The following is a 10,464-nucleotide window of genomic DNA, read 5'->3' as shown; positions in this document are numbered from 1 at the left end:
GTACGTTGAGGCAGGTTGTTAAAGGCAGATAATTTATTTCCTGGGCAAACTCCTGCCCAATTGTGGTCTAGCCAGTGGCTACTTTCTTCATCAAATGAAGCTTCCCTTAGGCAGCAGGACCTGCCTAAAATATCTTCCAGGATTTTAGCTCTTACTGGGTCATGGTAATATCATTTAATTCTCTTGCTCCATCAACTCTGTGGATAAAATAGTATCCTGCTGATACTAGTCTCAGAGTGTTTCACCATCCTATTTGTATTTACTTAACCCCTGTAAATATTTATTTATATTTGTTTTTCCTTAAGCTTATTAAATTAAGCCTTCGTGAATTAAAAGTGTTAATTTCTATCAAGTCCAACTTTTGTTTTCTGAGCTTTGCTTTTTGTATTATATCCCAAAACTCTTTTCCTAATGAAAAGATAAAATATTTTCTTCTATAGTTTCTTAAAGAAGTTTTATCATTTTACATTTTATATTTAAAAATATGGTCGATTTTTAGCTAGTTTTATATAAGGTGCCAAGTATACATCCAGGTTAATTTTATTGTCTATGGAAATTCAAATGTTCCAGCAACATAAAAAACTATCTTTTATATGGCATTTTGGTAGAAAAAAAGCCTTCCACCAATTCCAATTATTCCCTTCTATTCACTGTACAATTTTTTTCATATATTTTACTTTTATATATGCTAAGTAAGCACAATATATTTTTATTTTTTCTTTAGTTAAACGCTGTTGATTGTGCAATGTCTCTTGCCAAGAGCTAATGATACATTGTCCCAAGACCTCCTCTTCTTAACTGTACTGTCTGATACATAAGCTACTAACCGTGTGTGACTAATTAAATTGAAATTCACTTTCAACTGAAGACAAGAGGATGACTGGATGGATGACCAGAGCCAGGAAACACTGCTTCCAGTGTTTCCAGACCAAAATATTGAGTAAACCAACATACTTTGGCAGATCTTTGGATAGAGAACACCGACAATCTAGGGAGAGCTGACGCATAAACCAAGGCTGAAGAGAGAGAAAGCTGAAAACTATTTGTGGGGTACACAATTGCTAGGGCTACCTGAATGGCTCCTTTGAAAGAGGTGAGTTAAGGGAAAAGATGGACAGCCCATTCTTGCCACAGACCTCAGGGATCCTAACTAAAGGTGACCCTGTATCTCCCGTGGACATTTGTACCGGCAAATAGATCTTCTCAGAGAGTGGGCAGAGACAGGGATTCAGCCAGCATGAAGCCCAGGAGCTTTTGTGTATGGAGCAGCTGCAGCAGAGTGCAGCCAAAGCCCCCAATCCCCCTCGGATCCCCATCTCTATCCAAGTATCTCTAGTCCCAGCTGATACCTGGTTCAGGAGAGAGTGAGGCTGACTTCTCTGCAGGACTGGGGCACATCTGTTGCATAGGCCATCCTGCCCACCAGCCCCTCGCAGGGTCTCTGCCTGGCCACCCCACAGAAAGGGGTGTACATACAGCACAGCCTCCACTGCCTATTCTGGGTGATCCACCCAAGTACTCTTCTGGAATCCTGGGAGCACTTTCCTGGCAGTTAGAGCATGATTCACAGGGTCCAGGAGACAGAGGTGTGGCCTTTTTTCGGTACCGCAGGGCTATAGCATGCGGCTCAGGAATATTGAGCCAAGATCTGTGGCCAACATTTGAGTTGGGAAAAAGACCCTGCTCTCAGAGCACAGGGAGGGGTGAGACACATGGGTTCACTGGCCAGCATGGGAGCAGGGCATGCCTCCCAGTGCAGGGCCAGTCATGAAAAGGTGTGTTCTGTCTCCTAACTGAGACCTCTATCCTGGAGAGCCAAGCAATTTGGAATACCTAACAAAAGAAATATGTGTGGCATTAGTGATTGAAGGGGGCTCCCCCAAGGCCCAGAAGTAGACCAGGTAAGGGTGTCATCTCACTTCCCTGCACACTACAGAGCATTGCTTGCAATGCAAGGAAATACAAAAGAACCTGTAAAGGAAGTAAGACCCCATCTGCCAGCCATTACTCTAAAGCACCATCTACTGGATCATAGCCCAAACTACAATGCTAAAAATATTCTGCCAATACAGACCCATGTGACACAACAGGCAAAAATACAGTAACATAATAATAATAATAATAATAATAATAATAATAAAATAAAATCCTAGACAGAGGGCTGGGCCTCTGAAAATACTTAAAATAAAAACAATTGGCTATTGTCAACTTACAGCACAGTTAAAGAAACACCAGTCCTCCCAGATGAGAAAGAATCAGCTTAAGATCTCTGGCAATTCAAAAAGCCAGTATCCCCTTACCTTCAAATGAGCCCACTACCTTCCCAGCAATAGTTCCTAACCAGACTGAAATGACAGACATAAAATTCAAAACCTGGATGACAAGGAAGCTCATTGAGATCCAAGAGAAAGAGGAAACCCAATGTAAAAAATTCAAGTAATCCAGTAGGACAGTCCAAAAGCTGAAAAATAAACTAGCCATTTTAAGAAACAACAAAACTAAACTCTATAACTGAAAATTTCACTACACGAATATCTCAATACAATTGGAAGGACTAGTAGCAGAATAAACCAAGGTGAGAAAAGAATTTCATAGCTTAAAAATCACTTATTTGTGTCAAGTTAGACAAAAAATAAAGAAAAACTAATTTTTGGAAATGCAAATAACTTCTGAGAAATATGCAATTATGTGAAGAGACTAAACCTATGACTCACTGGTATTCTGAAGAGGGAAAGAGAGAGAATAAGCAACTTGGAAAATATTTTTGAGGACATAGTCCATGAAAAATGTCCTGCTTTCACTAAAGAGCTTGACATACAAATCCAAGAAATATAAAGGACCCCTGCTAGATACCATACAAGTTGACCACACCTCAAGTACAGTATCAGATTCTCCAAGGTCAATGTGAAAGAAAAAAATCTTAAGGACAGCTAGAGAGAAGAGTCAGGTCATATACCAAGGGAATCCACATCATTCTAATAGCAGATCTCTCAACAGAAAGCTTACAAGACAGAAGATATTGGTGGCCTATTTTCAGTATCCTTAATGAACAAAAATTATAGCCAAGTATTTAATATCCTGCCAAACTAAGTTTCATAAGTGAAGGAGAAATAAAATTCTTCTCAGAGAAGCAAACACTAAAGGTATTCATTATAACTAGACAAGATTTACAAGAGGTCCTTAAGAGAGAGCTAAACACAGGCATGAAAGAATAACACCTGCTAACATAAAACACACTTAAGTACATAGCCCAGAGAGAGACATTACAAAGCAACTACATAATCAAGTCTACAAAACAACCAGCTAATGGCAAGACGACAGGATTAAAATCTCTAGTGTAGATCCTAACCCTGAATGTGACAGTTTAAAGAACTCACTTAAAAGACAGAGCCACATACTGGATAAAAAGGCAAGACCCACCCATCTGGTGTCTTCAACAGACCCATATCACATATAGTGATAAACGCACGCTCAAAGTAAAGGAATATAGAAATAACTCCCATGCAAATGAAAAACAAAAGACAGCAGGAGTCACTATTCTTATATTAGATAGAACATACTTGAAATCAACAACAATTAAGTAGAACAAAAAAGGGCATTACATGATAAAGGCTACAATTCAACAAGAAGACTTAACTATTCTAAATATATACGCACCCAACATTGGAGCACGCAGATTAAAAACAAAACAAAACAAACAAAAAGACAAGCTCTTCTTGACCTATAAAAAGATCTAGCCACACAATAATAGTAAGAAATTTCAAGACTCCACTGATAGCATTCACAGATCAAGCCAGAAAATTAACAAAAATAATTCTAGACTTACATGTGACACTCAATTAATTGAACCTAATAGACATCTACAGAATGCTCCACCAAGATCACAGAATATACATTCTTCTCATCTGCACACAGAACATATGCTTTAAGATGGACCAGGCTAGGTGCGGTGGCTCATGTCTGTAATCCTAGCATATTGGGAGGCCAAGGTAGGTGGATCATCTGAGGTTGAGAGTTCGAGACCAGCCTGACCAACATGGAGAAACCCTGTCTCTACTGAAAATACAAAATTAGCCAGGTGTGGTGGTGCATGCCTGTAATCCCAGTTACTTGGAAAGCTGAGGCAGGGGAATCGCTTGAACTTGCTTCTGAATAATTTCTGAGTGAACAACAAAATTAAGGCCAAACAGCATGGTAAAACCCATTTCTACTAAAAAATACAAAATTAGCTGGGCATGGTGGTGTAGTCCCAGCTACTCAGGAGGCTGAAGCATGAGAATTGCTTGAACCCGGGAGGTGGAAGTTGAAGTGAGCTGAGATGGCGCCACTGCACTCCAGCCTGGGCGACAGAGCAAGACTCCATCTCAAAAAAAAAAAATAAAATAAAAAAAGTCCAAAAAATTTTATTGAATAAAAATGGGGACAAGACTTACCAATATTTCTGGGATTCAGATTAAGCACGTTAAGAGAAAATTTTATAGCACTAATACTTTCATCAATAAGTTAGAAACAAATTAACAATCTAACTTGGCACCTAAAGAAACTAGAAAAACAAACAAACCCCAAAGCTATAAAAAAAGGAAAGAACTAAATTAGAGAGGAACTGAATTAAAGTGAGAAGCCAAAATCCATTCAAAAGATCAATGAAACCAAGAGATTGATTTTCAAAATAAGCAAGATTGATAGACTACTTGCTAGATTAACAAAGAAAAGAGAATATTTTAAAAAGTACAATGAAAAATGACAAGTATGACATTACTACCAATCCCACAGAAATATAAAAGATTATTAGAAACTATAATGAATAATTCTAGGCACAAAAATTAGAAAATATAGAGGATATGGATATATTTCTGGAAAGACACACACTCCCAAGTCTGAACCAAAAAGAAGGTAAAACCCTGAAAAGAGTAAGTTCCAAAATTGAATCAGCAATAAAAAGAAAACTAATAACTAAAAATAAGTCCCTGGACAAGATGAATTCATAGCCAAATTCCACCAGACATGCAAAGAAGACCTGGTGCCAATTCTGTTGAAATTATTGCAAAAACTTGAGGACGAGGAACCACTCCCTAACTCATCCTATGATCAAGCATCAGGTTGATACCAAAATCTGGCAGAGACACAATTAAAAAGAAAACTTTATATCAATATTCCTGATGAATGTAGATTCAAAATTTCTCTAGAAAATATTAGCAAATGAAATCCAGAAGCACATTAAAAAGTTAATATACCACAATCAAGTAAGCTTGCTCCCTGGGATGTAAGACTTTTTCAACAAATACAGATAAATAAATGATATTCTCTACATAAACAGAATTAAAACCAAAAATCATATGATCATCTTAATAGACACACACAAAAAATCTTTCAATAATATCCAGCATCCCTTCATCATAAAAACCCTCAACAAATTAGGCATCAAAGGAGCATACCTAAAAATAATAAGAGCCATCTATGGCAAAACCACAGCAAACCTCATACTGAGTGGGCAGAGCTGGAAGCATTCTCTTTGAAAACCAGAACAAGACAAGGATGCCCAATCTCACAACTCCTATTCAACATAGTACTGGAAGTCCTAGCCAAAGCAATCAGGCAAGTGAAAGAAATAAAAGTCATTTAAACAGGAAAAAGAGTAGTAAAACTCTCTTCACAGATGATATGATTATATACCTAGAACACCTCACAGTCCCTGCCAAAACGCTCCTGGAATAAATAAATAGCTTCAGTAAAGTTTCTGGATACAAAATCAATGTAGAAAAATCAGTAGCATTTCTCTACAATAATCATGTTCAAGCTGAGAGTCAAATAAATAATATAATCCCATTTACAATAGCCACAAAATAAATGAAGTACCTAGTAATACATCTAAAGGAAATGAAAGAGCTCTATAAGGAGAATTAAAAAAAACACTGCTGAAAGAAACCAGAATGACACAAATAAACAGAAAAACATGTCATGCTCATGGATTGTAAAAATCGATACTGTTAAAATAACCATCCTAACCAAAGCAATTTACAGATTCACTGCTATTCCAATCAAACTACTAGCATCATTTTTTCACAGAATTATATAAAAGTATTTAGGATTATGTATGGAATCAAAAAAGAGCCCCAATAGCCAAAGCAATCCTAAGCATAAAGAACAAAGCTGGAGGGATCACAATACCTGTCTTTAAGCCTATAGTAACCAAAACAACATGGTACAGGTTAAAAAAGGATAGATATATAGATCAGTGGATCGATCCACAAGAGAAAACCCAGAAATAAACCTGCTCACCTACAACCATCTGATCTTCTATAAAGCTGACAAAACAAGCAGTGGGAAATGATTCCTTATTTAATAAATGGTGCTGGGATAACTTGCTAGTCATATGCAGAAGAATGAAACTGGATCCCTACCTTTCACCATATATAAAAATTAATTCAAGATGGATTAAAGATTTAAATGTAAGATATCAAATTATAAAAATCTTAGGAGAAAACCTAGGACATATCCTTCTTAATATCGGCCTTGGCAAATAATATTTGGCTAAGTTCCCAAGAGCAATTGCAACAAAAACAAAAATTGATTTGTGGGACCTATAAAGAGCTTCGGCACTACAAAATAAATCATCAATAGAGCAAACAGGCAACCTAAAAATTGAGAGAAAATATTCACAAACTATGCATCTGACAACGGCCAAATATTCAGAATCTAGAAAGAACTTAAACAAAAAGTAATTCCTCTAAAAAATGGGCAGAGAAACTGAACAAACACTCCTCAAAAAAAGATATACATGTGGCCAACAAACATGAGAAAAAATGCTCATCATTATTAGTCATCAGAGAAATCCAAGTTAAAACCACAATATCTCATACTAGTCAAATGGCTATTAAAATGTAGATAACAATAGATGCTGGTTAGGCCACAGAGAAAACATTCTGCTTATGCATTGTTAGTGAGAATGTCAGTTAATGCAGCCGCTGTAGAAAGCAGTTTGGAGGTTTTTCAAAGAATTTAAAACAGAGCTGCCATTTGACCTAGGGTTCCCATCGTTGGATATATACTCAAAGGAAAATAAATCAGTCTACCAAGAAGACACATGCACTTTTAAGTTCACCAAAGTGCTATTCACAATAGCAAAGACACGGGATCAAACTGTGTGCTCATCAGTGGTTGAGTAGATAAAGAAAATGCTGTACATATACACCATGAAATACTTCACATCCACAAAAATGGGTGAAACCATTCTTTCCAGCAACATGAATGATGCTAGAGGCCATAATCGTCAGTGAATTAATGAAGAAACAGAAAACCAAATACCACATGTTCTCATTTATATATGATAGCTAAACAATGGTTACACATGTATATAAACATGGAAACAACAGACACTGAAAACTACTAGAAGGGGCAGGGAAACTAGGAGGGAGAATAGGTTGAAAACTTCCTGTTGCATACTATGCTCAAATTCCATTTGACCCAGCAATCCCATTATGGGTATATAACCAAAGGACTATAAATTGTTCTATTATAAAGACACATGCACACGTATGTTCATTGCAGCCCTGTGTACAATACCAAAGTCCTGGAACCAACCCAAATGCCCATCAATGATAGACTGAACAAAGAATATATGGCACATATACATACACCATGAAATACTACACAGCCGTAAAAAATGATGAGTTTGTGTCCTTTGTAGCGACTTGGATGAATCTGGAAACCATCATTCTCAGCAAACTGACACAAGAGCAGAAAACCAAACACTGCATGTTCTCACTAATAGGTGGGTGTTGAACAATAAGAACACGTGGACTCAGGGAAAGGAGCATCATACACTAGGGGCAGTTGGGGGGGTGCCTATGGGAGGGACAGCACGGGGTGGGGAGGGTGGGGAGGGATAATATGGGGAGAAATGCCAGATATAGATGAAGGGGGAATAGAGGCAGCAAACCAACTGGTTGCGTATGCACCTATGCAACAACCCTGCATGACCTGCACATGTACCCCAGAACCTAAAGTAAAATAATAATAATTACTTTGCATATATGCTTCTGCTAAATCAATACATAAAGTAAAAAAAATTTCCTCAGTTATACTAGCTACATTTCAAGTACTCAGTAGATACTTGCGATAGTGATCATCTCACTGCAGAATGGAGTATTCTCATTGTCTCAGAAAGTGTTGTTGAGCAGCTCTGTTGTAAAAACAGTTTGTGGTCATATATACGTCAGTATAATAAAACTTATTGAATTTTACCTTTTTTTGTATTGACTTGTAGCAATTTTACAAAGTGATATATTTATTGTTGCTTAAATATGATACTTGAGATGATTTTCTTAGTTTACTTTAGGATTTGTAGATAGCAGCCATTAATCTCCTATGAGAAATGCATAAGAAATCTCACAGTTCCAAATTCCATTTTTAAAATCTATTGATATTTATATTAGTCATTTCGCCTACTGCTATATAAAGAAATAATTGATACTGGGTAATTTATGTTAAAAAGAGGTTAAATTGGCCCATAGTTCCACAGGCTATACAGGAAGCACATAATGGCATCAGCTTCTGGGGAGAACTCAGGGAATTTACAATCATGAAGAAAGGCAAACAGGAGTGAGGCATTTCATATGGCCAGAGCAGGAGAAAGAGAGAGAGCAGGAGGATGCCACACAATTTTAAGTGACCAGATGTCATAACAGCTCACTCACTGTCATCATAATAGTACGCAAGGAGAAATCTGCCTCCACGATCCAACCACCTCCTATGGGCCCTACCTCCAACATTGGGGATTACAATAATTCAATGTGAGATTTGGGCAGGGACATGGATCCAAACCATATCAAGATCTCTTAAAATGCCTTATTTCCACAAATGTAAGATTTATGTATATATATATGGTTTTTAACTTTTTTTTTTTTTGATAGAGTCTTGCTTTGTTGCCTAGGCTGTAGTGCAGTGGTGCCATCTTGGTCACTGCAAACTTTGCTTCCTGGGTTCAAAGGATTCTTGTGCTTCAGGCTCTCGAGTAGCTGACATTACAAGAGGCGCACCACCATGCCTGGCTAATTTTTGTACTTTTAGTAGAGACGGGGTTCACCATGTTGGCCAGGTTGGTCTCAAACTTCTGACCTCAGATGAGCTGCCCGCCTGGGCCTCTCAATGTGCTGGGATTATAGGTGTGAGTAACCACACCCGGACCAGAATTTTAATTTTTTAAATTTTGTGTTCTATGAAGAAATTTTTGAATGTTTCTTGTCCCCTTTGGGGCTTCTATCTTTCATAGATAATTTGCAAGTAAAAAATTGACAATATTCAGTAACAAAAATTATAGTTAAAGAGAAAACCAATCAGTGGACAGCTATATTTCTTGAAAAGCAATATATAATACATATCTGTTAATATTTCTTATATTTAAAAATAATATTTCTCAGTCCTTCAATCATCACTTACAAAGGGTTCATATATTTAAAGTTTTGATAAGAATAGAATATAAAATCATAATAACCAAAAATATTTTATAAAACAAAGAGAGTTTAAAAACACCCAAAGATGGCTTTTTTGGAGAAGAATTAAAATCTGGCTTAATATTTAAAAAATTTAGAACAATGACTCCTATACCTTTTCCATTATCTTTTAACACTCAAAAATGAAGCAGAAGCATTTTTAGTATTCTTAAAAATGAACTTTAACCTTATTATAAATTCTGTCAGGACAGATGAAAAGCTACCCGATAATAACCTTGGAAAATAATTTGCTTTCTACTTTTGAATTCAGCTTCAAGATCAAACTCATTGTTTATAGGAACGCTTTCTGTGAAAGATTTACTTTAACACAAAAGATTCATTCTAACCATAAATGATATATATGAGGGTGATCACTTTTAATAACAATAAAACAACTTTGTTCTATGTCTTGAATGTCCAGAATGTTATTAGGTATTGTCAGATATGCAGGAAGCATTAAGGAAATAGCTTTGTGGCAGAGTTAAGGCTTATAAAACAGGTTCTATTTAGCAATTAGGATAATACAATATCACATATAAACATGTGTGGCATGGATAAAAACTTCAACATAATTTTCAGCATGAATGAATCAGTACATTTTGGGGAGAAAATTTTTTACCATGAAGGTGAAATTAGAGTGGTGGATTTAAAATGCACAAGAGTCTCTTGACCTCGTGATCCACCCGCCTCGGCCTCCCAAAGTGCTGGGATTACAGGCATGAGCCACCGTGCCTGGCTCTATTTGCCAGTATTTTACTGAGGATTTTTGTATCAATGCTCATCAGGGATATTAGCCTGAATTTTTAGTTTTGTTGTGTCTCTGCCAGGTATCAGGATGATGCTGGCCTCATAAAATGAATTAGTACCTCCTTTTTAATTGTTTGGAATGGTTTCAGAAGGAATGGTACCAGCTCCTCTTTGTACCTCTGGTAGAATTTTGCTGTGAATCCATCTGGTATTGGGCTGGTTTTTG

Source organism: Cebus imitator, unplaced genomic scaffold (genome assembly GCF_001604975.1).
Source record: "Cebus imitator isolate Cc_AM_T3 unplaced genomic scaffold, Cebus_imitator-1.0 Scaffold610, whole genome shotgun sequence".
Lineage (NCBI taxonomy): Eukaryota > Metazoa > Chordata > Mammalia > Primates > Cebidae > Cebus > Cebus imitator.
The sequence above is the reverse complement of the archived record's forward strand: the minus strand, read 5'-3'. Positions refer to the sequence as shown.